We start from the raw sequence: 27693 nt of genomic DNA on the forward strand, positions 1-27693 counted from the left end.
ATCCCGGGAATCAGTCTGGTGAACCTTCGCTGCACTCCCTCAATAGCAAGAACGTCCTTCCTCAGATTAGGAGACCAAAACTGAACACAATATTCCAGGTGTGGCCTCACCAAGGCTTTCCTTCCCTTTCATAAATCCATGCTGACTTGGACCGATCCTGTCACTGCTTTCCAAATGCACTGCTATTTCATCTTTAATGATTGATTCCAACATTTTCCCCACCACCGATATCAGACTAACCGGTCTATAATTACCCGTTTTCTCTCTCCCTCCTTTTTTAAAAAGTGGTGTTGCATTAGCTACCCTTCAGTCCATAGGAACTGATCCAGGGATGGGTAATAAATACCTGTCTTGCCTGCGAGGAGCACATGCCAGGAACCAATAAGAACCCTTTTTTAAAAAAGTTATAACTGTTGGAATTCATATTTCAACCTCATACAAGGTCAGCATTCCTGAACCAGTACAAGTCCCATTGTCAAGGCCCTGTACAACTGCAGTAAGACCTCTCTGCTCCTATACTCAAATCCCCTCGCTATGAAGGCCAACATGCCATTTGCCTTCTTCACCGCCTGTTGTACCTGCATGCCAACCTTCAATGACTGATGTACCATGACATTCAGGTCTTGTTGCACCTCCCCTTTTCCCAATCTTCTGCCATTCAGATAATATTCTTCCTTCCTGTTTTTGCCCCCAAAATGAATAACCTCACATTTATCCACATTATACTGCATCTGTCATGCATTTGCCCACTCACCTCACCTGTCCAAGTCACCTTGCAGCCTCTTAGTGTCCTCCTCACAGCTCACACTGCCATCTTTAACCACAGCTACGGAAGCACACAGACTAGAAGAGGTGTTTCCGACAGCACTGTGATCATATGATTTTAACACATGACCTGATTCTTTTGATGACATCAATAATTGTTATATGAACATAAGAACGTAAGAAATAGGAGCAGGAGTCGGCCATTCGGCCCCTCAAGCCTGCTCCACCATTTAATACGATCATTGCTGATCTGATCATGAACTCAGCTCCACTTCCCTGCCCGCTCCCCATAACCCTTCAGTCCCTTATCGCTCAAAAATCTGTCTATCTCCACCTTAAATATATTCAATGTCCCGGCCTCCACAGCTCTCTGGGGCAGAGAATTCCACAGATTTACAACCCTCTGAGAGAAGAAATTCCTCCTCATCTCAGTTTTAAATGGGCAGCCCCTTACTCTGAGAATTTTCAATGTCTTGCCACCCGGTTTCTGGATGGTATTAACTATTGAGCCGAAAAATGAGGTGAGGAAGAAATTTGGTCCTGAGTTACGCCGGCGGATCCAAGGTACTGCTGGTAATCAGTCGGCTGGCGTGCATTGTCCTCGGATCACCCTGCCGCGACACTTGGCTCAGCCGCGGCCCGTCGGTAAGTATGGAGAAAATGCCCACGAGGACCAGCGGAGCTGGATGGTTGGTGAGTAGCTCTTCAAGAAAAGAGATAGTAATTGTTGATTTATTCATTATTTTTAAATTATTTTGTGCTGAATTAGTTTAAAAAGGTATTGAGAATGCTTTTTTCATTTTTTAAGTGATATTTTTTGAAAATGTATTTTTAGTGTTTTTCTGCTACTCGGGGTAAATTTAAAGTGATCCTTTTATTTGTCAGCCATTTTCTTTAGGGACTGCCCAAACAACCCTAAATTCCATTTTCCACCCAGATTGTGGGTGCAATGCCCCTGTTTTTAGCTCGGTGGATTTTACATGTTTTTTCGGTGAGGTTTTCGCCGGTGATGATCTTGGGAAACTTAGCGGTCTTTTGGGCAGCGATCGGTCGTTGGTGGGCTGTTAGGACATTCTACCCCATACATATCCCCTCCTTTTACTTTCCTTTGTGATTGGAAACATCCTCTCTGCATCCACCTAGTCGAGCCTCCTCATTATCTGATATGTTTCGATAAGATCACCTCTCATTCTTCTGAACTTCAATGAGTCGAGGCCCAACCTACTCAACCTTTTCTCATAAGTCAACCCTCAATCTCTGGAATCAACCGAGTGAACCTTCTCTGAACTGCCATCAATTCAAGTGTATCCTTTCTTAAATACAGATACCATAACTGTATGCAGTACTCCAGGTGTGGCCTCACCAATACCCTGCACAGTTGTAGCAGGACTTCCCTACTTTAATACTCTATCCCCCTTGCAATAAAGATCAACATTCCATTGGCCTTCCTGATCACTTGCTGAACCTGTATACTAACTTTTTGTGTTTCAGGTCCCTCTGTACTGCAGCACTTTGCAATATTTCTCCATTTAGATTAAAATTTTGTTTTCTATTCTTTCTGCCAAAGAGGATAACCTCACATGTTCCCACATTATACTCCATCTAGCAAATGTTTGCCCACTCAGAGTCTGTCTATATCCCATTGCAGATGTTTTGTGTCCTTCCAATTTGCTTTCCCATCCATCCTTTTATCATCAGCAAACTTTGTTATATTACACTCAGTCCCTTCAGCCAAGTCATTAATATAGATTGTAAATAGTTGAGGCCCCAGCACTGATCCCTGCGACACCCCACTACTTACTGTTTGGAAACCGGAAAATGACCCATTTATTCAGACGCTCTATTTCATGTTAGTTAGCCAATCCTCTATCCATGCTTACATATTACCCCAACCCCGTGAACTTTTATCTTGTGCAGTAACCTTTTATGTTTTCTGGAAGTCCAAATATATCACATCCACTGGTTCCCCCTTATCCACCCTGCTTGTTACATCCTCAAAGAACTCCAGCAAATGTGTCAAACATGATTTCCCTTTCAGTAAACCATGCTGACTCTGCTTGAATTATACTTTTCCAAATGTCCTGCTACTGCTTCCTTAATAATGGACTCCAGCATTTTCCCAATGACAGATGTTGGGCTAACTGGTCTATAGTTTCCTGCTTTCTGTCTGCCTCCTTTTTTAAATAGGGGCATTACATTTGCGGTTTTCCAATCCATTGGGACCTCCCCAGAATCCAGGGAATTTTGGTAGATTACAACAATGCATCCACTATCTCTGCAACCACTTCTTTTCGGACCTTAGGATGTAAGGCATCAGGTCCAGGGGGCTTGTCTGTCTTTAGTCCTATTATTTTACAGAGCAATATTTCTTCAGTGATAGTGATTGTATTAAGTTCCTCCCCCCCTATAGCCCCTTGATTATCCATTATTTTAAGGTTTTTAGTGTCTTCTACCATGAAGACCGATACAAAATATTTATTCAACGTCTCTGCCATTTCCCTGTTCCCCGTTATTAATTCCCCAGTCTCATCCTCCAGCGGACCAACATTTACTTTAGACTCTCTTTTCCTTTTTATGCACCTGTAGGGACTCTTATATATGTTTTCATAGTTCATGCTAGTTTACTTTCATAATTTATCTTTCCTTTTTTGATTTTTTTTTTAGTCATTCTTAGCTGTCTTTTAAAAGCAGGCGGTGAAGAAGGCAAATGGTATGTTGGCCTGCACAGCTAGGGGATTTGAGTATAGGAGCAGGGAGGTCTTACTGCAGTTGTACAGGGCCTTGGTGAGACCACACCTGGAATATTGTGTTCAGTTTTGGTCTCCTAATCTGAGGAAGGACGTTCTTTCTATTGAGGGAGTGCAGCGAAGATTCACCAGACTGATTCCCGGGATGGCAGGACTGACATATGAGGAGAGACTGGATCGACTGGGCCTTTATATATTGGAGTTTAGAAGGATGAGAGGGGATCTCATAGAAACGTATAAGATTCTGACAGGACTGGACAGGTTAGATGCGGGAAGAATTTTTCCGATGTTGGGGAAATCCAGAACCAGGGACATAGTCTAAGGATAAGGGGTAGGCCATTTAGGACTGAGATGAGGAGAAACTTCTTCACTCAGGGAGTTGTTAACCTGTGGAATTCCCTGCCGCAGAGAGTTGTTGAGGCCAGTTCATTGGATATATTCAAGAGGGAGTTAGATATGGCCCTTACGGCTAAAGGAATCAAGGGGTATGGAGAGAAAGCAGGAAAGGGGTACTGAGGGAATGATCAGCCATGATCTTATTGAATGGTGGTGCAGGCTCGAAGGGCCGAATGGCCTACTCCTGCACCTATTTTCTATGTTTCTATGTTTCTATGTTTCTAATCCTCTGGCCTCCCAGTAGTCTTGGACACATTGTTTGCCCTTGTTTTCAATTTGATACCATCCCTTATGACCACGGATGGTTATCCCTTCTTTTACAGACTTTCCTTCTCATTGGGATATATTTTGTTGGCAGTGCTAATGAACCGTCCCACATTTTAGTCTATTTTCCCAGTCCACCTAATCCAACTCTGCCTTCATAGCCTTGTAGTCTCCTTTATTTAAGCTTAGGACAATGGTTTGAGATTCAAACTTCTCACCCTCCAACTGGATTTGAAATGCAACATTTTCAGTTATTAGACCAGTCGTCCAAGAGGTGGGGCACAGTTATACTCACATCATTGCAGACTGAATTCATAAATGTCGAAAAAGACAATTCTTGGAGCTGACATTTTGGATTTTATCGTTTCAGATCCCCCGCCTCAGCCCACGATCTCCAGGAGCCCACACTACCCAGTGTATGTGTCAGGGGAATCAGTCACCATTCAGTGCACCGTTCCACACTGTGTCTCAGTCGGTCGGTTTCAGCTGCTCAAAGACTCGAGCCCCGTCATAGACAGCACCAGAAACCAACGATCCCTCACCTATCCCATTAGCAATGTCACCACCAGCAGTCAGGGGAGCTACACATGTTTCTACCAGACACAGGTGTCCGGTCGTTGGATCAATTCCTCCACAAGTCGTCCCATTGAAATAATTCTCACAGATGAGTACGACTTACATCAGAACTCTCGTATTTACACTTTCTAAAGCGTTCTCTGCCCTTGCTGGTTTATATGTAGGTTTTTCTTAAAATTTTTTTGTGTCTTCTTGAAAGTTTTCTCCCATTAAATATTAAGAAGACCAAAGCCATTGATTTTGGTCCCCACCACGAACACTGTTCCCTCGACCATGACTCCATCCCTCTCCCCAACATCTGTCTCAGGCTTGACCACTCTGTTCGTAATCTTGGTGTCATATTTGACCCTGAAATGCACTTGCGGCCACATATACGCAGCATAGAAACATAGAAACATAGAAAATAGGTGCAGGAGTAGGCCATTCGGCCCTTCGAGCCTGCACCGCCATTCAATGAGTTCATGGCTGAACATGCAACTTCAGTACCCCATTCCTGCTTTCTCACCATACCCCTTGATCCCCCGAGTAGTAAGGACTACATCTAACTCCTTTTTGAATATATTTAGTGAATTGGCCTCAACAACTTTCTGTGGTAGACAATTCCACAGGTTCACCACTCTCTGGGTGAAGAAGTTTCTCCTCATCTCGGTCCTAAGTGGCTTACCCCTTATCTTAGTCTGTGACCCCTGGTTCTGGACTTCCCCAACATTGGGAACATTCTTCCTGTATCTAACCTGTCTAAACCCATCAGAATTTTAAACCTTTCTATGAGATCCCCTCTCATTCTTCTGAACTCCAGTGAATACAAGCCCAGTTGATCCAGTCTTTCTTGATAGGTCAGTCCCGCCATCCCGGGAATCAGTCTGGTGAACCTTTGCTGCACTCCCTCAATAGCAAGAAAGTCCTTCCTCAAGTTAGGAGACCAAAACTGTACACAATACTCCAGGTGTGGCCTCACCAAGGCCCTGTACAACTGTAGCAACACCTCCCTGCCCTTGTACTCAAATCCCCTCGCTATGAAGGCCAACATGCCATTTGCTTTCTTAACTGCCTGCTGTACCTGCATGCCAACCTTCAATGACTGATGTACCATGACACCCAAGTCTCGTTGCATCTCCCCTTTTCCTAATCTGTCACCATTCAAATAATAGTCTGTCTCTCTGTTTTTACTACCAAAGTGGATAACCTCACATTTATCCACATTATACTTCATCTGCCATGCATTTGCCCACTCATCTAACCTATCCAAGTCGCTCTGCAGCCTCATAGCATCCTCCTCGCAGCTCACACTGCCACCCAACTTAGTGTCATCCGCAAATTTGGAGATATTACATTTAATCCCCTCGTCTAAATCATTAATGTACAGTGTAAACAGCTGGGGCCCCAGCACAGAACCTTGCGGTACCCCACTAGTCACTGCCTGCCATTCTGAAAAGTCCCCATTTACTCCTACTCTTTGCTTCCTGTCTGACAACCAGTTCTCAATCCACGTCAGCACACTACCCCCAATCCCATGTGCTTTAACTAAGACCACCTATTTTCACCTTCGTCACATCGCCCATCTGTGCCCATGCCTGAGCTCATCCACTGCTGAAACCCTCATCCATGCCATTGTTATCTCGAGACTTAACTATCCCAACGCACTCCTGGCTGGCCCCTCACATTCTATCCTACGTAAAAGTGCGGTGATCTAAAACTCATCTACCCCGTGTCCTAACTCTCTCCAAATCATAGTCACCCATCACCCCCTGTGCTTGCTAACCTACATTGGCTCCTGGTTAAGCAACGTCTCGATTTCAAAATTCTCATCTTTGTTTACAGAACCTTCCTTGGCCCTCGGCCCCTCCCTATCTCTGTAATCTCTTCCAACTACACAAGCTCCCGCGATGTCTGTGCTCCCCAATTCTGCCCTCTTGAGCATCCCTGATTATAATCGCTCCACCATCGGTGGCCGTGCCTTCTGTTGCCGAGGCCCGACTCTCTCAAACTTCCTCCCTAAACCTCTCCGCCTCTCTAACATTCTTTCCTCCTTTAAGTCACTATGTAAACCCTGTATCTTTGACCAAGCATTTGGTCACCTGTGCTAATTTCGCCTTATCTGGCTTGCTGTCAAATTGTTTGTCCTGTAATACACATGTGAAGCACCTTGGGACATTTCACGATGGAAAAGACTATATATATATATATACAAGTCGTTGTTATCTCAAATTGAGTTGATTGCGAGGATAATATTGTTGATGGTATTAATATTATTTACTGATAATATTGATGTGTTATTATTAATTATAGCAATATGTATCTACAAATGTGAAAAGTATTTCATATTAGGGTGATGAACAGGCTTTGCATGACCACTGAATTGAATTGAGGTGTTCCACAATTGTAATCACGTTAGAATGTTAAGTTTGTCGATAATCAGTGAAAAATAATCCTCTTCTGCAATATTTGAATCGAAGCACAAAACACTTGAATTGACCCTGGTGATGATTGGCTAATTAACAGAAAACAGAAAGTCGGGATAAATGAGTCATTTTACGGTTGGAAAACAGTGACTGGTGGGGTACCGCATGGATCAGTGCTGGGTCCTCAACTATTTACAATCTATATTAATGATTTGGATGAAGGGAGCGAGTGTAATGTAGACAAGTTTGCTGATGATACAAAGATGGGCGGGAAAGCAAATTGTGAGGAGGACACAAAAAATCTGCAAAGGGATACAGACAGGCTCAGTGAGTGGGCCAACATTTGACAGATGGAGTATAATGTGGGAAAATGTGAGGTTATCTACTTTGGCAAAAATTATAGAAAAGCAAATTATAATTTAAATGGACCTGGAGGTACTTGTGCATGAAATACAAAAAGTTAGTTTGCAGGTACAGCAAGTGATCAGGAAGGCAAATGGAATGTTGGCCTTTATTGCAAGGGGGATAGAGTATAAAAGCAGAGAAGTCCTGCTACAACTGTACAGGGTATTGTTGAGGCCACACCTGGAGTACTGCGTACAGTTTTGGTCTCCGTATTTAAGGAAGGATATACTTGCATTGGAGGCTGTTCAGAGAAGGTTCACTCGGTTAATTCTGAAGCTGAGGGGGTTGACTTATGAAGAAAGGTTGAGTACATTGGGCATACACTCATTGGAGTTCAGAAGAATGAGAGATGAACTTATTGAACCGTATAAGATAATGAGGGGGCTCGACAAGGTGGATGCAGAAAGTATATTTCCACTGATGGGGAAACTAAAACTAGGGGACATAGTCTCAGAGTAAGGGGCTGCTCGTTTAAAACTAAGATGAGGAGGAATTTCTTCTGAGGGTTGTAAATCTGTGGAATTCTCTGCCCCAGAGAGCTGTGGAGGCTGGGTCATTGAATATATTTCAGGCAGAGGTAGACAGATTTTTGAGCGATAAGGGAATAAATGGTTATGGGGAGCGGGCAGGGAAGTGGAACTGAATCCATGATCAGATCAACCATGATCGTATTAAGTTGTTGGTCAGGCTCGAGGGGCCAGGTGGCCTACTCCTGCTCCTGGTTCTTATGTTCTTAATCTATATTCTCTCTAGTTATTATATTTTACTCATCCTTTGCTAGTTTCTAAAAATGTCCCAATCCTCTGAACTCGCACTAAACTTGCTCACTTTGTATGACATTGGTTTCAGTTTAATACCATCATTTACTTATTAGTTAGAAACAAATGGTACTCCCTTCGCTTAAACTCTTTCCTTCTCATTGGGATATGTTTCTGTTGAAAGTTATGAACGATCTCCTTAAATGTCTGCCACTGCTTATGAACCGTCTTACTCTTTAATCTATTTTCCCAGTCTACTTTAACCAACTGTCTTCATACCTTTCTTCGTGGCACTGGTTTGAGATCCAACTTTCTCACCCTCCAACTGTATTTGAAAATCAACCATGCTATGATCACTCTTTCCTAGAGGATCCTTTACTACGAGATCACTGATTAATCCTGTCTCATTACACAGTACCAGATCTAAGATAGCCTGTTCCCTGGTTGGTTCCGCAACGTACTGTTCAAGGAAACTATCCCAGATACACTCTATGAACTCTTCCTCAAGGCTACTCTGGCCAATTTGATTTGTCCAATCAAGATGAAAATTAATATCTCCCAAGATGATTGCTGTACTTTTCTTTCAAGCCCCTGTGGAAATGTATTTTTATCTAAGCTGATACCATACGGTATTTGTGTGCCATTTGATTAAAATGGAGTCCTGGCCCTTCCAGAACTTTCTGCATTTTAGCAGCCAGCTTATTATGAACAGCTAAACCTGCTGTTAGATGGCTGATGGTTATCAGACAGCTAGGAGACAAGTCATGCTGAGACAAGTAACCCCCCATGGTGCTCTCCTATTGTCTACACTACAGGAGTTCCATGTCACCCCACCCTTATCTTCTAGCCATTATCTCTTTCCTTTACCTCATCATTTGAAGCAAACAGGTAAACTGACCAGGAAATTGGATAATCCTGATACAATACAAGACAGGTGATAGCCCATTACCTATGACTCATGGAGTAATGGCCGTTTGGCTTTCTGATAACCCTGACAAAAGGGAATATCTTGACACCATTTCAGTACCAGGATATAGTAATTAACTCTTTATCTGTATTCACTGACTGTGAGACAGAGCAATACACAGGGAGAGGCCAGAACTTGGGTTTTACTGTATAAATATCTTGTGAAGCTGTACCATTGCGGAGGTTTCATTTGGCCCTTGACTGAGTGAAACTTACCCCTTGCGAGCAAGTAAATTAAAAGGGAAACTTCCATCGGAGCTGTAAGTGTCGGAGTCATTCTTTTCTGAGGTCGAGATTTCGACACCCCAGTATCTCTTGATTTATACTCTGTCAAACAGTGCAGCTAGTATTAGTTTGCTGAAAGACTACACCCACCAGTGATGTTTCCCCCTTATTATATCTTAGCTCCACCCAAACTGATTCTACATCTTGATCTTCTGAGCCAAATATCATTTCTCATTACTGCACCCATCTCATCCCTTATTAACAGAGCTCCCCACATCCTTTTCCCTTCTGTCTCTCCTTCTGAATTGTCAAGTACCCCTGAGTATTCAGTTCCCAGCCTTGGTCACCTTGCAACCACATCTCTGCACTGGCTATCAGATCGTACCCATTTCATCTATTTGTGCCATCAACTCATCTATCTTCTTATGAATGCTGCGTGCATTCAGAAAAAGAGCTTTTAATTTTGTCCTTTTACCATTTTTCCCTGCTTTGACCCCACTTTCTGATCCCAACTTACTTTGATAAGTTGCCCCTTCCTGTCACACTCTGGTTATTAATTGCCCCATCACCATCCTAGCCTAATGCCGTCTCCTTTCCCTTTGACTTTTTACATTTTCGCTCACCTGATCCCTCCATGCCCGCCCGCCCCATTATTTAGCTTAAAGCCATGTCTACTCCCTAGCTATTCGATTTGCTAGGGCTGTAGTCCCATCATGGTTTAAGTGTAGCCTGCCCCAACGGAACAGCTCCCTTTTATCCCAGTACTGCTGCCAGTGTCCCAGGAACCGAAACCCATTACTCGCAATTTGAACCACGTATTCATTGGTGTGATCTTATTTACCGTAAGCAAACCTGCTCGTGGCTCAGGTGGTTATCCAGCGATTATTACCTTTGTGGCCCTAGCTGTTCATACTCTCTCAGCAGAACCTCTTTCTCTGTGACAACTGGATCTTCCCCTCCCACTCTAAGTTCTTCTCCAGCCCAGAGGAGATCTCCTTAATCCTGGCACCACACCGGCAACAGAGCTTCTGCACTCCCGCTCTCAGCTGTAGAGAACAGTAGCTACCACCCTAACTCTACTTTCCCCGACCAATACAACATTTATTTTTACTCCACCCACTTGAATGACACCCTTGTACCAGTGTTTCATCATCCCCTTGCAGTGCTCGCTCTGGACCACAGGGAGTAAGAACCTCATACTGTTGGACAAGAGAAAGTGCTAAGGCTCCTCTGTCACTATATCATAGTTCCCCATACCTCCCTCGCTCGTAGTCAGACCCTCTTGTCCCTGACCACGGAGAAAATGTGACTGAATTAATGGAAGGTTTGTGACTGCCGTGTCCAGGGAAGTGTCCCCTCCCTGATGTGTCGCAGTATCCACAGCTTGGACTTCAGCTCTTCAACACGGAGCCGAAGTTCCTCGAGTTACAGACACTAACTGCACATGTGTTCGCCGTGGCCCTCAATGGGGTCAACGAGCTCCCCCATGCAGATACAGTAACATATCGTCTCCCCTGCCTTCTCTCGTGTTTCAATAAATAACTTTTGAAGCTTTCAACGTTTAGTTTTTAACCCCAGCTCTCAATTTAAACCAATGCCAAATAGAAGAACAAAAAACTGACCAACCAATCACTTGCCTGCTTTCCTGTGACGTCACACGTTGATTATTTTAATTTCTTATCTTTGCAGCACAGTTGATTCTGGCTGGGCTGCTCAACTCTCTCGCCCTCTCTGAACTCCCGCTGCTCAACTCTCTCGCCCTCTCTGAACTCCCGCTGCTCAACTCTCTCGCCCTCTCTGAACTCCCGCTGCTCAACTCTCTCGCCCTCTCTGAACTCCCGCTGCTCAACTCTCTCGCCCTCTCTGAACTCCCGCTGCTCAACTCTCTGGCCCTCTCTGAACTCCCGCTGCTCAACTCTCTGGCCCTCTCTGAACTCCCGCTGCTCAACTCTCTGGCCCTCTCTGAACTCCCGCTGCTCAACTCTCTCGCCCTCTCTGAACTCCTGCTGCTCAACTCTCTCGCCCTCTCTGAACTCCTGCTGCTCAACTCTATCGCCCTCTCTGAACTCCCGCTGCTCAACTCTCTGGCCCTCTCTGAACTCCCGTTGCTCAGCTCTCTGGCCCTCTCTGAACTCCCGCTGCTCAACTCTCTGGCCCTCTCTGAACTCCTGCTGCTCAACTCTATCGCCCTCTCTGAACTCCTGCTGCTCAACTCTATCGCCCTCTCTGAACTCCCGCTGCTCAACTCTCTGGCCCTCTCTGAACTCTCTGAACTCCCGCTGCTCAACTCTCTGGCCCTCTCTGAACTCACTGAACTCCCGCTGCTCAACTCTCTGAACTCTCTGAACTCCCGCTGCTCAGCTCTCTGGCCCTCTCTGAACTCTTTGAACTCCCGCTGCTCAGCTCTCTGGCCCTCTCTGAACTCTCTGAACTCCCGCTGCTCAACTCTCTGGCCCTCTCTGAACTCTCTGAACTCCCGCTGCTCAACTCTCTCGCCCTCTCTGAACTCCTGCTGCTCAGCTCTCTCGCCCTCTCTGAACTCCCGCTGCTCAGCTCTCTGGCCCTCTCTGAACTCCCGCTGCTCAACTCTCTCGTCCTCTCTGAACTCCCGCTGCTCAACTCTCTCGCCCTCTCTGAACTCCTGCTGCTCAGCTCTCTCGCCCTCTCTGAACTCTCTGAACTCCTGCTGCTCAACTCTCTCGCCCTCTCTGAACTCTCTGAACTCCTGCTGCTCAACTCTCTCGCCCTCTCTGAACTCTCTGAACTCCTGCTGCTCAACTCTCTCGCCCTCTCTGAACTCTCTGAATTCCTGCTGCTCAACTCTCTCGCCCTCTCTGAACTCCCGCTGCTCAACTCTCTCGCCCTCTCTGAACTCTCTGAACTCCTGCTGCTCAGCTCTCTGGACCTCTCTGAACTCCCGCTGCTCAACACTCTGAACTCCTGCTGCTCAGCTCTCTCGCCCTCTCTGAACTCCCGCTGCTCAGCTCTCTGGCCCTCTCTGAACTCCCGCTGCTCAACTCTCTCGCCCTCTCTGAACTCCCGCTGCTCAGCTCTCTCGCCCTCTCTGAACTCCCGCTGCTCAGCTCTCTCGCCCTCTCTGAACTCCCGCTGCTCAACTCTCTCGCCCTCTCTGAACTCTCTGAACTCCTGCTGCTCAACTCTCTCGCCCTCTCTGAACTCTCTGAACTCCTGCTGCTCAGCTCTCTCGCCTTCTCTGAACTCCCGCTGCTCAACTCTCTGGCCCTCTCTGAACTCCCGCTGCTCAACTCTCTCGCCCTCTCTGAACTCCTGCTGCTCAACTCTATCGCCCTCTCTGAACTCCCGCTGCTCAACTCTTTCGCCCTCTCTGAACTCCCGCTGCTCAACTCTCTCGCCCTCTCTGAACTCCCGCTGCTCAACTCTATCGCCCTCTCTGAACTCTCTGAACTCCTGCTGCTCAACTCTCTCGCCCTCTCTGAACTCCTGCTGCTCAACTCTATCGCCCTCTCTGAACTCCTGCTACTCAACTCTCTCGCCCTCTCTGAACTCTCTGAACTCCCGCTGCTCAGCTCTCTCGTGCCCTTTGTGTGTGTGTGTAATTTAATAGTGAAACATTATAATTATGAAAGAGTGCATTGGCAAACGATCGACGTTACATAAAATGATAAAGAATGTACAAAACCAATCCAACAGTAGTGACAATTTCCTATTATCAATAGCCTGATATTTCAGCTGAACGGAGAGTAGATGGGCAGAGCTCAATTTGTGTAACAAAATCCACATCAGAGAAATAGTTGATATACCCAACGTTGCATTGCACAAACGTTGTGATTGGTAGCCGAGACTGGTTAACTGTTGCACGTGGCTTCATTTTTGCATTTGGAGAATCATAGAACCATAGTAATTTACTGCAGCGATGGAGGCCATTCGGCCCATCGTGTCCACGCTGGCCGACCAAGAGCTACCCAGCCTAATCCCACTTCCCAGCTCTGGGTCCGTAGCCCTGTAGGTTACAGCACTTCAGGTGTACATCCAGGTACTGTTTAAATGTGGTGAGGGTTTCTGCCTCTACCACCCTTTCAGGCCGTGAGTTCCAGACCCCCACCACCCTCTGGGTGAAGACATTTCCCTCAAATCCTCTCGAAACCTCCCCTCAATTACTTTAAATCTATGTCCCCTGGTTGTTGACTCCTCTGCCAAGGAAAACAGATCCTTCCTATCCACTCTATCCAGGCCCCTCATCATTTTATACACCTCGATCAGGTCTCCCCTCAGCCTCCTCTGTTCCAAAGAAAACAAGCCCAGCCTAACCAATCTTTCCAAACACCTAACCTTCTCCAGTTCAGGCAACATCCTGGTAAATCTCCTCTGTACCTTCTCCAGTACAATCACGTCCTTCCTGTAATGTGGTGACCAGAACTGCACGCAGTACTCCTGCTGTGGCCTACAATAGTGTCTGCAGTTCATGCATAACCCCTTGTAGGGGTTGACATATGTTGAGCAGTTGGAACGTGTACTCATTGGAGTTCAGAAGAATGAGAGGTGATCTTGTTGAAATATATTAGATGCTGAGGGGGCTCGACAATGTAGATGCAGAGAATGTTTCCCTTGTTGGCGAATCTAGAAGTAGGACGCACAATTTCAGAATAAGGGGTCGCCCATTTAGATCTAAGATGAGAAGGAATTTCTTCTCTCAGAGGGGCAAATATCTGCAGAATTCTCTACCCCAGAGAGCTGTGGAAGCTCAGCCATTGAATATGTTTCAGGTAGAGGTAAACAGATTTTTAAACGTTGAGTGTGAAGGGTTATGGGGAGTGGGCAGGGAAGTGGAGCTGAGTCCATGATCAGATCAGCCATGATCGTATTAAATGGCGGAGCAGGCTCGAGGGGCCGAATGGCCAACTCCTGCTCCTATTCCTTATGTTCTTATGACCCTTTTAGTATTTCTCTCAGTAGTTGCATTCCCACAGTAGAGCACAATGGGAGCTCTATGATGATGAGCATCATAATGTCAGTAATGACATCCGTCGACAATGGGGAGAATTGCACAAAAAGCAGGACATATCCAATCGGGCCACATTCCGCCCCGTCATTCAACTCCCAAACATCATCATCATCATCAACGGCAGTCCCTCGGAGTCGAGGAAGACTTGCTTCCATTCCTAACATGAATCCTTTGGTGGCTGAACAGTCCAATACGGGAACCACAGTCCCTGTCACAGGTGGGACAGACAGTGGTTGAGGGAAGGGGAGGGTGGGACTGGTTTGCTGCACGCTCCTTCTGCTGCCTGCGCTTGGTTTCTGCACACTCTTGGCGACGAGACGCGAGGTGCTCAGCGCCCTCCCGGATGCACTTCCTCCACTTAGGGTGGACTGGTCTTTGGCCGGGGACTCCCAGGTGTCGGTGGGGATGTTGCACTTTATCAGGGAGGCTTTGAGGGTGTCCCTTGTAACGTTTCCTCTGCCCACCTTTGGCTCGTTTGCCCGTGAAGGAGTTCAGAGTAGAGCGCTTGCTTTGATAGCCTCGTGTCTGGGGCATGTGGACAATGTGGCCTGCCCAGCGGAGCTGATCAAGTGTGGTCAGTGCTTCAATGCTGGGGATGTTGGCCTGGACGCGCACGCAATGTTGGTGCGTCTGTCCTCCCAGGGGGTTTGCAGGATCTTGCGGAGACATCATTGGTGATGTTTCTCCAGGGACTTGAGGTGTGTGCTGTACATTATTGTGTATGTAGGCATCTTGTTAATGATTCCACGAGGTAGGGTATGGTACTTGAACTGTACAGACTGTAGTCCATTTATTGCAGCTCCTAGAGTGAGGACACCAAGAGGTGAGCTCCCTTTTATACTGGGTTACCTGCAGTGTGCAGGTGACCCTTAGGTCTCCAGCAGCAGCACCCTCTGGTGTACAGGTAAGGTGTGTACAGGGTGCAGGTACATTCAGTGTTGCAGTACATCATAACATTACATCAAAACATTGTAGGCATGCACACATAACAACACTCCCCCCTAAGCAGTTTCCAAGTCCTTATTGCCATGACCTTGGGAGGTGATCAGTAGGGGGCTGTGGGAGGTTGTGGTGAGGGTTGTGTGGGTGTGATCCCTGTGCTTGAGACTGGCCTCATGCATTTCCCCCCCCCCCCCTCACACACAGACCATGTGGGACCCCTCAGTGGGGGAGCCAGTGCAGCAGTGGGTAGGGTACATACTCTGTAGAGTGGGAAAGTGTGTGGTGGTGGGCAGGGCCACAGGACTTTGTGGGCACCTTTTCCTACATTGATGGTGGGAGTCGGATCCCAGGGTCCGCCAGGAAAGCTGGAGGGTTCTGGCCTCTCGCTCCCGGTGCTGGCCCTGGTGACCAGGGGGTTTAGGGCCGGTCTGGGGCAGGTTGTCAGTGGTGGTGGCTGGGCTGCCCATTGACCGCTGTCCCTGCAGTGGGTCTGCTCCCACTGGGTGTGTGTGGGCCCTTCCTGGGGCATCACATTTGTCCCAAAGGTCCAGGCTACATGGTCAGGTAGCCCACTGGACCTGGGGGTCTCCCACGGGGTGATTCCTCTAGCATTTACATTGTCCCTGTAGAACCCGGTGTCCTTTAACAGTCTACTACCTGTATACATGACACATTGGCTCCGATCATATTTAGTCGAGTCTACATTGTTAACTCTCTTTACACTGTTAATTACAGCATTTACACCACTTTCTTGTATCTCGGTCTCTCCATACGTGGTTCATTTTAAAATTTCTATCATCATCATTAGACATTACAAGCTTGTTCTTAACCTTACTTACCACAAGCATTCATTTCCTTTTTCTCATCAGTTACTCCGCCATCACAATTCCACGTTACATTATCGTACCTGCAATCACTAACTGTGTTTTTAACTTTAAAGTCCTTGTCATCTTTAGAGTGAAACTGTCCCTTTAAATTCTTTGGGTTACCGGTCTCCTTTAAGGGGGCTTCCAATCCGATTCGCTGCTCGATACCACGTGTCGCTCCTCCAACGCTGCCCCTTGTGGTCGGGTCGCGGTTCATCACCTTGTGGTGCAGCCACCATCTTCTCGCTCTCCTCCAGGTAGGCCGTGGTGATCTTTTCCTCCCCGGGTTTGGCCATGGACGTCGGGAATCCACTTCACTCGATGATCTTCTTCCCTTGGAGTTCTGCCACGGCCCGGCAGGTGAAGTCTGGATGTTCGGTTCTGGTGATCTTGCCACGGTGTTGTGCCGTGCAGCCGAGCTGGATGGTGGGATTTCTCGGTGCAGCGATGGATCCATGTTCAGGACTGCGTGGGATGTGGATCGCTGGAGCCTGGAGGCCGTCGTCACTTCCACCGACTTAGACCTGCTTCATCCAACTTCATCCCAGCAGCAGCGTTGGATCATCGCCGGCAACGATCCACAGGGGGAGCTTGTTCATCACACCGCCCTGGGAGACCTGGACATCGAACAACTAGGGTGTTGCCTTTGGTGTAGGTGAGCAGCTTCACTTGGACAGGAGACAGTTTTGGTCATTTGGCGGGATTGATCCAAAGTTTTTCAAAGGTCGTCTGGCTCATCAAAGACTGGCTCGCCCCTGTGTCGATCTCCATCGAAACTGGAATTCCGTCGATGGCTACTTCCATCTTCCACGGGGAACTCTCGGTGGAGCAGGTATAAATTCCATACTCTTCTTCCAGGTGTTGAGCAGCTTTGTCTTCATCTGTGTCGGAGCCCCGGTGATCAGCCAAGTCTTCAGGGACACGGTGAGTAAAGCTTTTTCTGCACATTCTCTGAAGGTGCCCTTTCTCTTTGCAGCCTTTGCAGATATGGTCTTTGTAGTGGCACTGATGGGCCCTGTGGTTTCCTCCACAGGGCGAGCCGGTTGGCCCCATGCGGCGGACTCAGGCTAACGGGACTCGGGGCAACATTTCTGCCTTTAGGAGTAGCCATTCGGTTCACTGCACTCGTTGGTTTAGGGTCAATAATCGCCTGGAGTTACCGACCAGAATCATGTGGGCCTGGCTCACTTTAATTGCCTTCTGCAGGGTGACTGTGATGTCTGCAGAGAGCAGTTTGTGGAGCAGGCCCTCCTGGCCGATTCTGATAATAAATATGTCTCTTGGCGCTTCAGTGAGGTGATCGCCAAAATCACACGGTGCAGCCAATCTTCTTAAATCTGCAGCATACTTAGCAATTTCTTGGCCCTCGGGTCGCAGGTGAGTGTAGAACCGGTGCCTGACTGTGAGGAGGCTTTCTTTGGCTTTTAGTTGCTCTTTTATTAGGGTTACAAGTTCCTCACAGCTCGTGGGTGTTGTCTTCGCAACTCGCTGATGAGGCAATGGATAATGGGTCCACAACAGCTAAGCAGGATGGTCCTGCACTTGTTCGGTCGTATAGCCCGTGTGTCCCCGTCCAGGTCTTGGCTCTGAAGAAACGTTCCAATCTCTCCACGAAACGTCACAATCTGCCCCATCGGTGAATTGTTAAAAGTTCGACATGTGCGTGTAGTTCGTGACCTCGTCGACAGTTATTGTGTATGTAGGCACCTTCTTAATGATTCCACGAGGTAGGGGTATGGTACTTGAACTGTACAGACTGTAGTCTGTTTATTGCAGCTCCTAGAGTGAGGCCACCAAGAGGTGAGCTCCCTTTTATACTGGGTTACCTGCAGTGTACAGGTGAACCTTAGGTCTCCAGCAGCAGCACCCTCTGGTGTACAGGTAAGGTGTGTACAGTGTAAGGGTACATTCAGTGTTACAGTACATCATAACATTGTAGGCATGCATACATAACATACATGGTCCATGTCTCTGAGCCATACAGGAGGGCTGGTATCACTACAGCCCTGTAGACCATGTGTTTGGTGGTAGATTTGAGGCCTGGTCTTCAAACATGCTTTTCCTCAGGCGGGCGAAGGCTGCACTGGAGCACTGGAGGTGGTGTTGGATCTCGTCGTCAATCCCTGCTCTTGTTGATAGGAGGCTCCCGAGATATGGGAAATGGTCCACGGTGTCCAGGGTCGGGCTCAGGGATAGGGGCGGGAGAGGTGGGCCCTGGGATCGGGGCGGGAGAGGTGGGCCCAGGGATAGGGCGGGAGAGGTGGGCCCAGGGATCGGGGCGGGAGAGGTGGGCCCAGGGATAGGAGAGGGAGAGGTGGGCCCAGGGATAGGGGCGGGAGAGGTGGGCCCAGTGATAGGGGCGGGAGAGGTGGGCCCAGTGATAGGGGCGGGAGAGGTGGGCCCAGGGATAGGGGCGGGAGAGGTGGGCCCAGGGATAGGGGCGGGAGAGGTGGGCCCAGGGATAGGGGAGGGAGAGGTGGGCCCAGGGATAGGGGAGGGAGAGGTGGGCCCAGGGATAGGGACGGGAGAGGTGGGCCCAGGGATAGGGGCGGGAGAGGTGGGCCCAGGGATAGGGGCGGGAGAGGTGGGCCCAGGGATAGGGGCGGGAGAGGTGGGCCCAGGGATAGGGGCGGGAGAGGTGGGCCCAGGGATAGGGGAGGGAGAGGTGGGCCCAGGGATAGGGACGGGAGAGGTGGGCCCAGGGATAGGGGCGGGAGAGGTGGGCCCAGGGATAGGGGCGGGAGAGGTGGGCCCAGGGATAGGGGCGGGAGAGGTGGGCCCAGGGATAGGGGCGGGAGAGGTGGGCCCAGGGATAGGGGCGGGAGAGGTGGGCCCAGGGATAGGGGCGGGAGAGGTGGGCCCAGGGATAGGGGCGGGAGAGGTGGGCCCAGGGATAGGGGCGGGAGAGGTGGGCCCAGGGATAGGGGCGGGAGAGGTGGGCCCAGGGATAGGGGCGGGAGAGGTGGGCCCAGGGATAGGGGCGGGAGAGGTGGGCCCAGGGATAGGGGCGGGAGAGGTGGGCCCAGGGATAGGGGCGGGAGAGGTGGGCCCAGGGATAGGGGCGGGAGAGGTGGGCCCAGGGATAGGGGCGGGAGAGGTGGGCCCAGGGATAGGGGCGGGAGAGGTGGGCCCAGGGATAGGGGAGGGAAGGTGGGCCATTTGCGAGCTGTCGGCAGAGTTTGGCGGCCCGGACAGGGAATTCACGTTTCAGCATCTAAACACTCCCAGGGCAGGTACACACAGGTTAGATACAGAGTAGAGCTCCATTAACACAATTATATAAAAGCATCCCTCAGCTTCCCGGAGAGAGACAGCTCATTCCCTCCCATTGTGCCTCGTGTTACCCTGGAAAACCAAATGCTTGACCATGCATAGAACGGGCCTCATTTTTATGGCAAAAAAATTAGCTGCATCCAAAAATACGGAGCTCTTTCTGTGCTGCACTAAAATAAAAAATAATTTTGGCAAAACTTCAGCCTTATTTTTTGGCGTTATTTCAGACTAAAAAGGCAGAAATAACACCACAGACGACAATGCGGAATTTTGGGCCCCGAGTCTGTTGATGTAACCAGGACAGAGGAAAGATCCAGAACTTTCGGTGGACTTCCTTCCCCTCCATTTAGTGAGGATCACATTGTGGACCATTTCCTGACATGGCCCTGTGACCGAATATCCCGAACACTCCCGGGTCAGGCTGGCCCACTGTAAACTCTCCTCCTCCAACACACACTGCCTCTCCAAACCTCCCTTCCCACAACCTCCATTGTGATCATTGGTAACTAATGCTTGGGGCCAGATATCGGTCTTTTGGTGACAGCGATATTTCTTCGGCATTTTTCACCAAAATTACCACGAATTACACCATTATTTTTTAAAGGCCTAAAATTGGCAAAACAATTCCCCAAGCGGTAAAAGTTGGTGTTGCAGGAGGATTTGTGGCAGAAACCACAGGCCTTGCCAAATTTAGTCTGAGGCCGATTACTGCACTGGGAGGGAGGGAAACACAAACAATAAAATCACTAAAAATAAAAAATAAAAAACCACAAAACATTCGCAAGACCCTTAACTCAGTAAGCGCTGCAAAAAATTTAAAAATGAAAATGTTAATTTATCTTTTTTGCAGGTCTTCATAATTACTGTTTGTGGGGCTGCAGATTTTTCTCGGGTGTTTATTGCTCCCAGAATACGGGAGCACCGAACGGCCAATTTAAAGGGACAGTACCTTTTACCGTTGCACGATGGCGGTCCGCTTTTCAGCGGCATTCCAAATCCGGCAAACAAGATTTTGACCAATTTACCTGATCACCTTCTTCCGCCAAAAACAGCGAAATATCACAAAAAAAATGGGCGCAAGGCTGGCCTATGTTCAGCTCAAAGAGTTCATGGATGTTTTGTCCAAAATCAATGCAGCCTCTGCCTCCTCTGTTCCCTCCTCTCCCCCATCTTACACACTGTTTAGTGATCCTAGGAGTAGATGAGGAAGACATTTACTGATCGCCCAAGGGTTGCTAAGGTAAGTGAGCTCACAATTTGCCTCCTTTTACAATCTTCCAACACAGACTATCAGCACTTCACTGCAAGCTTGATGGTGAACCAAGCTGGGGAAATGCACAGCTCTCTGGCAACTGTTCACCCACTTTCCAAATATACACAAACACTGAACAACCGAGCATGCTGCCAAAACAAGGCAGTAATCTCTGGATTGCTACCAGTGCCACGTGCTAATCAGAGTAGAGGGAGCAGGATAGTTGGAATAAATACCTGGCTTGAGCAGTGGTGCAAGAGGGAGGGATTCAAATTCCTGGGACATTGGAACCAGTTCTGGGAGAAGTGGGACCTGTACAAAAGGGACGGTCTGCACTTGGGCAGGACTGGAACTGATGTCCTAGGGGTAATATTTGCAAATGCATTTCGGAAGTGTTTAAACTAATATGGCAGGGGGATGGGAACCTATGCAGCGAGACAGGGCGAAGTAATATGGAGTCAGAAACAGATGGTAGAAAGGTAAAAAGCAATAGTGGAAGGCCGAGTAAACAAAGGCAAGAAACAAAAAGGGCCACACTGCATCATAATTCTAAAAGGACAAAGGGTGTTAAAAAAACAAGCCTGAAGGCTTTGTGTCTTAATGCAAGGAGTATCCGTAATAAAGTGGATGAATTAACTGTGCAAATAAATGTTAACAGATATGATGTGATTGGGATTACAGAGCCGTGGTTCCAGGATGATCAGGGCTGGGAACACAACATCCAGGGGTATTCAACATTCAGGAAGGATAGAATAAAAGGAAAAGGAGGTGGGGTAGCATTGCTGGTTAAAGAGGAGATTAATGCAATAGTTAGGAAGGACATTAGCTTGGATGATGTGGAATCTATATGGGTGGAGCTGCAGAATACCAAAGGCAAAAAACGTTAGTGGGAGTTGTGTACAGACCTCCAAACAGTAGTAGTGATGTTGGGGAGGGCATCAAACAGGAAATTAGGGATGCATGCAATAAAGGTGCAGCAGTTATCATGGGTGACTTTAATATGCATATAGATTGGGGTAGCCAAACTGGAAGCAATACGGTGGAGGAGGATTTCCTGGAGTCCATAAGGGATAGTTTTCTAGACCAATGTGTTGAGGAACCAACTAGGGGGGAGGCCATCTTAGGCTGGGTGTTGTGTAATGAGAGAGGATTAATTCACAATCTCGTTGTGCGAGGCCCCTTGGGGAAGAGTGACCATAATATGGTGGAATTCTACATTAGGATGGAGAATGAAACAGTTAATTCAGAGATCATGGTCCAGAACTTAAAGAAGGGTAACTTTGAAGGTATGAGGCGTGAATTGGCTAGGATTTATTGGCGAATGATACTTAAAGGGTTGACTGTGGATGGGCAATGGCAGACATTTAGAGACCGCATGGATAATTACAACAATTGTACATCCGTGTCTGGCGTAAAAATAAAAAAGGGAAGGTGGCTCAACCGTGGCTATCAAGGGAAATCAGGGATAGTATTAAAGCCAAGGAAATAGCATACAAATTGGCCAGAAATAGCAGCGAACCCGCGGACTGGGAGAAAGTTAGAACTCAGCAGAGGAAGACAAAGGGTTTGATTCGGGCTGTGAAAATAGAGTTCGAGAGGAAGCTTGCAGGGAACATTAAGACGGACTGCAAAAGTTTCTATAGATATGTAAAGAGAAAAAGGTTAGTAAAGACAAACGTAGGTCCCCTGCAGTCAGAATCAGGGGAAGTCATAACGGGGAACAAAGAAATGGCAGACCAATTGAACAAGTACTTTGGTTCGGTATTCACGAAGGAGGACACAAACAAACATCCGGATATAAAAGGGGTCGGAGGGTCTAGTAAGGAGGAGGAACTGAGGGAAATCCTTATTAGTCTGGAAATTGTGTTGGGGAAGTTGATGGGATTGAAGGCCGATAAATCTCCAGGGCCTGATGGAATGCATCCCAGAGTACTTAAGGAGATGGCCTTGGAAATAGCGGATGCATTGACAGTCATTTTCCAACATTCCATTGACTCTGGATCAGTTCCTATGGAGTGGAGGGTAGCCAATGTAACCCCTTTTTTTTAAAAAAAGAAGGGAGAGAGAAAACAGGGAATTATAGACCGGTCAGCCTGACATCGGTCGTGGGTAAAATGATGGAATCAATTATTAAGGATGTCATAGCAGCGCATTTGGAAGGAGGTGACATGATAGGTCCAAGTCAGCATGGATTTGTGAAAGGGAAATCATGCTTGACAAATCTTCTGGAATTTTTTGAGGATGTTTCCAGGAGAGTGGACAAGGGAGAACCAATTGATGTGGATGTATTTGGACTTTCAGAAGGCTTTCAACAAGGTCCCACACAAGAGATTAATGTGCAAAATTAGCGCACATGGGATTGGGGGCAGTGTGCTGATGTGGATTGAGAACTGGTTGGCAGACAGGAAGCAAAGAGTAGGAGTAAATGGGTACTTTTCAGAATGGCAGGCAGTGACTAGTGGGGTACCGCAAGGTTCTGTGCTGGGGCCCCAGCTGTTTACATTGTACATTAATGATTTAGACGACGGGATTAAATGTAGTATCTCCAAATTTGCAGATTACACTAAGTTGGGTGGCAGTGTGAGCTGCGAGGAGGATGCTGTGAGGCTGCAGAGTGACTTGGATAGGTTAGGTGAGTGGGCAAATGCATGGCAGATGAAGTATAATGTGGATAAATGTGAGGTTATCCACTTTGGTGGTAAAAACAGAGAGACAGACTATTATCTGAATGGTGACAGATTAGGAAAAGGGGAGGTTCAACGAGACCTGGGTGTCATGGTACATCAGTCATTGAAGGTTGGCATGCAGGTACAGCAGGCGGTTAAGAAAGCAAATGGCATGTTGGCCTTCATAGCAAGGGGATTTGAGTACAGGGGCAGGGAGGTGTTACTACAGTTGTACAGGGCCTTGGTGAGGCCACACCTGGAGTATTGTGTACAGTTTTGGTCTCCTAACTTGAGGAAGGACATTCTTAATATTGAGGGAGTGCAGCGAAGGTTCACCAGACTGATTCCCGGGATGGCGGGACTGACCTATCAAGAAAGACTGGATCAACTGGGCTTGTATTCACTGGAGTTCAGAAGAATGAGAGGGGATCTCATAGAAATGTTTAAAATTCTGACGGGTTTAGACAGGTTAGACGCAGGAAGAATGTTCCCAATGTTGGGGAAGTCCAGAACCAGGGGTCACAGTCTAAGGATAAGGGGTAAGCCATTTAGGACCGAGATGAGGAGAAACTTCTTCACCCAGAGAGTGGTGAACCTGTGGAATTCTCTACCGCAGAAAGTTGTTGCGGCCAATTCACTAAATATATTCAAAAAGGAGTTAGATGAAGTCCTTACTACTAGGGGGATCAAGGGGTATGGCGAGAAAGCAGGAATGGGGTACTGTAGTTGCATGTTCAGCCATGAACTCATTGAATGGCGGTGCAGGCTAGAAGGTCCGAATGGCCTACTCCTGCACCTATTTTCTATGTTTCTATGTTTCTAACTGCGTACTGTGTGTTCACAGACTCACAAACGGTGGAAGTTAGGCTTGGCTCTCGGGCAGCATTGCTTCTGCTTTTCCCAATTCCAGAAAATGTCTCTTCTATATCTGCTTACAGAAGGCTGCACAAGTGAACAGATTTGTTTTTCTTTTCAAATCCACTCTAAAGTTAATCCCCATGAATGTCCTTTGAACATTTTTCCCTTCCCTCACTGGGCCTGTGGAGTTCCCAAAGAGCTAAGTGACATATATTATAATGAGGGCCTGTCGATTTGCAGGCTCAAGTTTGCTGCTTTTGCAACCACAATGCACTTGGCCTAAGTTAGAATGAATTTTGGGATTTTGTTTATTTAATTTTGATTGAAATTCGACAGCACCTCCCAAACCAATGACCTCTACCACCGAGAAGTACAAGGGCAGCAGCGCTTGGGAACACCACCACCCGACGTTCCCTTCCCAGTCACACACCATCCCGGCTGGGAAATCTATCGCCGTTCCTTCATCGTCACTGGGTCAATATCCTGGAACTCCCTCCCTAACAGCACTGTGGGAATACCATCATCACCCGACGTTCTCCTCCCAGTCACACACCATCCCGACTGGGAAATCTATCGCCGTTCCTTCATCGTCACTGGGTCAATATCCTGGAACTCCCTCCCGAACAGCACTGTGGGAATACCATCACCACATGGACTGCAGCTCACCACCATCTTCACAAGGACTATGAGGAATGAACAATAATTGCTGGCCTTGCCAGTGATGGCCAGATCCTGTGAATGGATTAACAAAAGGTGAAGTGACACGGATGTTTCCAGGATCAGTGGAGACAGACAGAGAAGAAGAGTTTCTCTGAGCCTGAAGAGGGGAGACTTTCAATTGCAATGTTTGCAGCTGGGAATGAATTTTTGCTGTGATTTTCTGGGTATTCTGCCTCAGCATTCTGAGTGATTCTGGGTCAGAAAACAAAACCAAATGGCTCCTGTAGCACTTTGTTGTCACAAAAAAATGCTTTCAGTGGCTCAGTGAGTTTACCAAGAGCATCGTTGGGACACACAGACCAGGAAGGTTTCAAGCTCGATCCCAGGCTGTGCTGAGTTATCTCAGGTAGATTTCCTGTGGCTCTGTACAACTATAGAGCCTCACACACAGGATATAAAGGAGGGGTTACTCCTGGCAACAAGTTAAGGTTACTAATCTTCAGAAAAACGCAGACCATGAACTAAAAATTGATTGATACAAGTTTTGGAATTAAACTGGTCAATTAAGGGCATCCTGTGGTCAGGAACCAAAACTGACTTCATACATAACAACAATGGAGTTGTTATGTGAGGCTCTGAACTTGATTGACCAGGATGGGGAAAACAAACTCACTGGAGACACCAAGTCTGTAAAAGGACCGGACAACAAAGGACCCCACGGAGTGCAAATAAAGAAATATATTTTGCATTGTCGACTCCGTGTACAAATTAGTAGCCATTCAAACCAACCACCACAGCCAGTTAAACAGATCATCACCTTGGTAATCGGATTTTGGAAGCAAAAATCTTATTCATACTATGGATATAAATATTCAGACACAGAGACACACAAGCAGAAGCAGGAGGAAGAACACAGGAAGAAACAGCAAGCAGGCATGGAAGGAAAGGAACAGAAGCTGCAGCGAATGGCCAGAAGATGAACCAACAGGTCACGGAATCAACGACCATGAATCTCTGCTGATGGAATGTCTAAAGTCACACTTCTCTCAGCGGTCCAGTCCTGTAGTTTTAGTTGGGTTATGTTGCGTAATAAAATGGACACCGGGTTAAGACTAAAATTCAGAGCCATGTGTTGTCCTTTCCCACGATAAGTTCCGAGCTCTAACAATTAGAATAGAGTGAACAAAATAAACACTCTACACAAGATTATAAGATTTTTAGACCGAAATAACGCCAAAAATATAAGTAGAAAGTACAAACCCTGTTACCACTGGGCTCCAGATAGTATGGGACTAAAACCTGGGTGTTTGATAAAACAAAACACATATCCAGTTCCCTCTGTCCCTGTCAGTTTTCTGAATAATCAGTCTCAATAATTTCTCTTCCCCATGCAAGGGGTGGTTTTCAGGGGGTCAGCTTTCCCTTCTGACCTTATATGAGTGGTTCCCAATCGCTCCCACACCCTTGGTTCTAGACACTGGAATTATGAAGGGACTGTGACAGACTTGGACAGACAATCGCTTTCAAGGTAGGAAGCAGGTATGGCTTTATTGTGTTTAAAAAGAAGTAAATGGCACACCTTTAATAACACACACAGACCAATACACACTGAGGGGTACAACACATTGAATAAATTGTCAAATTACAGTCTGTGGGGAAAAGAATACAGCTTAAACTCTAAATGGGGTAAAAAGGCGAATGCAGATACATTTACACAAGTTATCCCAGCCTCCCTCCTCCCTATTCCCCTAACTAACTAAGTTATAGCTCTGGGGGTTCAGGGGCTATGCTCACCAATCCCTTTAGACAGTTACCAGTGAATCACGGTTTCGGGGTTCGCTGCACTTGGCCTTCTCGGCGAGCCGTACCCCGGATGGAGGAGAGGACTTCGGACTGCGTAGTCTTCGGTTGGGGTGCATCCGTTGATGCGCTAAGTTGCGTTTTGGATGTATGGGGTAAGTACCCACTTTCTTTGGTTAGGAATAGTTTTAGTTAGTCCCTTTTGGTAATTTCTCACCCGTTGGTCGTTCCGAAGTCGATTGTAGAGTGGAAATAAATGTCGATTCTTCGGTATTTGCTGAGTTGGTTTCGGTTGGTCGTTTCGCTGGTTGTGGTGGCCCGGGTTTGTCAATTTGGTTGCTAACAACCTTCCATTTCATGGGCCTTGTGCTCGGTCGGTCCTTGATGAGTTCCAGTAGTTTCCTTCACTGCTCCATTTCTTCACTCCCCACCTCCGGCTGCTTGTGTCTGTCTGTGTTTGAGTCTGTGTTCTGCTGTTTGAGTCTGTGTCCTGCTTTCTGTCTTCTGTTCCTTGGTAAAACTCGGAATAGATATACCCACCAAAGGCTTCCTTATCTCCCACCAAATCTAGCCGAGCTAACTGAAACTTGATTAAGTGGTTTTAATCTGGCGTTAAGAGACTTTTCGAAGTTGGTGAGCTCTCCATTGTGCTAGTCTGGCCTGAGCCAGATATTTCTATGCCTGTTGAAAAAGTGTTGGAATATGTATGTGGCATTGTTTAAATGCTAATGTTTTCAAGGGGCAAGTTTCGAGGGTATACAGTTCCCAGACAATTTGATTAGTTCCAATGTCCAAACTGGCCCTTTAGATATTGACCCCACCCCTTTTCTTGCAGACCCAACATACACCTTTTAAAATCTCAAATTCGATTAAAGTTCGTAGTTTCTT

This window comes from Pristiophorus japonicus, unplaced genomic scaffold (genome assembly GCF_044704955.1).
Source record: "Pristiophorus japonicus isolate sPriJap1 unplaced genomic scaffold, sPriJap1.hap1 HAP1_SCAFFOLD_213, whole genome shotgun sequence".
NCBI lineage: Eukaryota > Metazoa > Chordata > Chondrichthyes > Pristiophoridae > Pristiophorus > Pristiophorus japonicus.